Source organism: Nicotiana tabacum, chromosome 1, assembly GCF_000715075.1.
Source record: "Nicotiana tabacum cultivar K326 chromosome 1, ASM71507v2, whole genome shotgun sequence".
Lineage (NCBI taxonomy): Eukaryota > Viridiplantae > Streptophyta > Magnoliopsida > Solanales > Solanaceae > Nicotiana > Nicotiana tabacum.
The window spans coordinates 51,520,536-51,524,464 of NC_134080.1; the positions used below are offsets into that span (position 1 = coordinate 51,520,536).

The 3,929-nt window shown below is 36.5% G+C and overlaps 1 long non-coding RNA gene across 1 annotated transcript; it reads right to left on the bottom strand.

Annotated features, from left to right (window-relative positions):
• Positions 1 to 1,510: 1,510 nt before the first annotated feature.
• LOC142179772 (uncharacterized) lies at positions 1,511 to 3,483 on the bottom strand. Its single transcript, XR_012708296.1, has 2 exons — positions 2,701 to 3,483; positions 1,511 to 1,850 (listed from the first exon to the last, which is right to left on the bottom strand). It is a non-coding gene; the product is annotated as an uncharacterized LOC142179772 (long non-coding RNA).
• Between the last annotated feature and the right edge of the window lie 446 nt (positions 3,484 to 3,929).

A 3,929-nucleotide genomic window follows, 5' to 3' on the forward strand; every position in this document is an offset into this window, starting at 1 on the left:
TGGTAGCTAAAAGCTATAATCAAAAGGAGGGATTGGACTATACAGAAACCTTCCCTGTGGCAAAGATGGTGACAGTCAGATCAATAGTGACCCTAGCAACATCCAAACATTGATACATCTACCAGATGGATATTCATAATGCTTTTCTCAATGGTAATCTATTAGAAGAAGTCTATATGCAGCTTCCTTAGGGGTTTTCCAGATAGGGAAGAATCTGAAGGTCTGCAAACTACATAAGTTCTTGTATGGGCTCAAACAAGCACCAAGACAATGGGGAAAAAAGCTAACAGAAGCTCTAGTTCAGATGGGGTTTCAACAAAGTCATTATGATTGCTCTCGTTTCACTAAGAAGGCAGGATGTCATATCACTATAATACTAGTATATGTCAATGAGCTATTGATTACAGGCAGTAGCCAACAACTACTAACTCAAAGAAGGAAAGACTTACAAACCAAGTTCAAAATGAAAGACTTGGAAGAACTGATATTATTTCTTGGCATTGAGTTTGCAAGGTCCAAAGAAGGACTTGTTATGTGTCAAAGGAAGTATGCCTTAGAACTTATTGGTGAATTAGGGTTAGGGGGAGCAAAACCTGCAGGTACTCCTCTAGAGTTCAACCAAAATCTCACGTCTTAGGAATATGACAAGTCTATTCAGAAGGGCACTCAAGAGGATCTCCTCAAGGATCCAGGACCTTATCAGAGACTTGTGGTAAGACTACTTTATCTCACTATGACTCGACCTGACTTAGGATTTGTTGTTCAAGTACTAAGTCAGTTTATGCACAACCAAAGGTCTCACATACGGAATTTGCCCTTAGAGTGGTGAGATATGTTAAAGAAGCACCAGGTCTGGGCTTGTTCATGCCTGATCAGAACACCAATCAGTTACTAGCCTACTGTGACTCAAATTGGGGGGCGTGTGTACAAACTAGGAAATCAGTAACAGGGTAGTTAGTAAAGTTTGGAGATGCTCTAATCTCATGGAAGTCAAAGAAGCAAGGGACAATGTCAAGAAGCTCTGCTGAAGCTGAGTTCACGAGTATGGCTTCTTGCACAACTGAGATTATCTGGTTAGTAGGACTATTCAAAGAGTTGGGAGTTGAAGCACAAGTGCCAGTGAAGCTAATATGTGATAGCAAGGCTGCAATCCAAATTGCAGCTAATCCTATTTTTCATAAAAGGATAAAGCATATAGATATAGATTGTCATTTTGTAAGAGAACGGATAATGCAGGGTCTGATACAAACTGAGCATGTGTCACCCAAAAAACAACTAGCAACCAAAAAACAACTAGCAAACATCCTTACGAAAGGCTTAGGAAAGGCAAAACATGATTACCTACTTCAAAGACTTGGAGTGAAGAATTTGTTTTCAACTATCATCTTGAGGGGGAGTGTTGACTATAGTTAAAGCTAACAAGCTGATGTAACTAGAGTCAAGTTAGTAGTGAGTAGGTTGTTAATATTATTTAGTTAGTTAAGCTTGGTAGTTAGCGGTTAGTTAGAAGTTTTAAGAAATTAGTTAATAATGTAGCTTATCTGTATATATACACTCTGTGTACAGAGATTGCATAAGCTTTCTCATTTTCACAGAATAACATCTTCTCTTCTCAATCTCATTTCTGCTCTAGCTCAACTACTATTTTCATGGCAGCCAATATCTTCCTTTCATATAAGTAATTGTATTACATTCTGAAATTGTCAATAAGTAATTTATAATATATTCCTATAATCTCTCTTCTTCTCTTCCCTTCTCTTCTCTTTTTTCCATCGACATTGCTAAACCTTCGAGCTTTCTTTGTTAAAGCTCCTAGCCAGCCACATTCAAACTTTGGATTCTTGAAATCCCTGCATTTTAATAAGGCAAATGCATTTAATTGTTAATTGCTTTAGTTTAAGAGCAAAATATAACAATGTCAAATGCAGGATAGCAGTCTTGCACCTATCATGTCAAACCCCTTATTTCTCGCACTGATAATAATCTGTTACTCCACTCTCTAGTTCTTTATGATTAATTGTTAATTGCTTTAGTTTAAATAGTTAATTTTAGTTCATAATCATTCCAAATCAAAGTGTTGATCATCCTGAATAGCGTTTAAGCCCGAAATTACTTGAACATTAATTAAATTCAATCCATGAGGAGACAATAATTGTACTATACTATTTTTGGCTAGCAAATCTCAATTTCGTGTTGTGTTTTGTGCTCATTGAGTATCCTATTCTAGATATTCTCTCATCAATGAGCATCTTATCATAGACTACTCTCCATGTTAGGAAGGCCATATTGAAGGGAATTGCCTTATTCCATATCTTTGTATCAATGATGGAGCTGTTTTTCTTCTGCCTCAATAATTTCCATGTCGAGGATATTGAAATCGCTCCACTTCTATCTAGTGTGCATACAACTTTGTCTGACTTACTACTCCTTATCACGATGCTCATGTTACTTAAAATGTTCTGCACAGCTTCTAGCCATATTACCTCGGTGATGTATTATTGCCACTCTCCATTCACCAGACTTTGTTTATTTTGATATCTTTAGGTTCGACGTTCACTAGTAAGTGATCGAATAGAGTTCCAATAATTGGCCAATTGTCAAACTAAATATCTCACGCTCTCCTACAATCCAAACAATATGTTCTTTAATCTCTAGTCTTATCTTGTATAAGTTACATCTAACATATCGAGGCTCTATTACCTGGCTACTTTGTCACTGAGTGACCTCTGTGATAATATTTGGCTAGCATAAAATCTTTCCATAGAGACTTTCCGGTCCTGATATTTTACCATAATTTTGCAAGAAAAGATTTACCCACATCCTGTAGCCTTCTGAAATTTGCACCTCATTCCTCATACGGATAGCATAATTGTGACCATGCCGCCCAGTGGTATCTATCTTTACCATCAACAGAATTCCAAAGAATCTTACAAGGATCTTTTCAATTTGATTAGCACTCATTTAGGGGGTTGTAGTGCTGATAACAAATGAACCGGCAAGGTAAGAAGGATGTGTCTGACAAGTATAGCCTTCCCTCATGGAAATAAAAATCTTGATTCACATCCCCTTATACTACTTGTTACCTTACTTATCATCTTTGAGAAATAGGTTGTCTTCTGTCTTCCAACAAAAGGTGGGCATCCCAAGTATTTTATTAGAAAGGTTTGTTGCTGCATACCAGTAATTCTAGCAACTATACTACAAAATCTTACTCCTGCCTTTGGTGCTAAAATAAAGCAGCTTTTGTTCTTGTTTATTAGCTGTTTTGAAGTGAATTCATATGTCTTCAAGGATTTCATCACTAACTTGAGGGACTTTTTTCTACCATTAGAGAATAGGTCAAGATAATTTGTAAATGATAGGTGATTTATTTGAGGACCCCGCCTATTTATTGAGAAACCCGAGAACTTTCTGTGGTTATATATCTTATTTAACATGGTAGAAAGTAGTTCTACGCTTATAACAAAAAGAGAAGGTGAAATGGGGTCTCCTTCCCGCAATCCATTATTGGACCTGAAAAAGCCACACCGTTGGCCATTAATAATGATAGAATATCAGTTACAAAAAATGTGTCTAAGAATCATTGATCACGCCCAACTATGTCTTATAAAAAAGACAATGCGGACGTTGCAAATATAACCCGAGTATTACGCCTAGGGTCGAATCCACAGAGAGTTAACCTATCAATTACAATATTTAGACCCACTAAACTCTTGAGAACCAATTTCCCAAACTTTTGAATCACAGTTGATGGTGTCTTAAATAACTAAAATTGCAATTAAATAAACAGCTGTAAACTAAGAATGCTAAGGTTGTAAACAATAATGAGAAAATGCTAAGGTAATGACTTCCCCTATTGATGGAATCCCTTCTGTTTATGCTTCATACAAATTGACCAACACACTTCTATCAATCATGAACACTTTTCT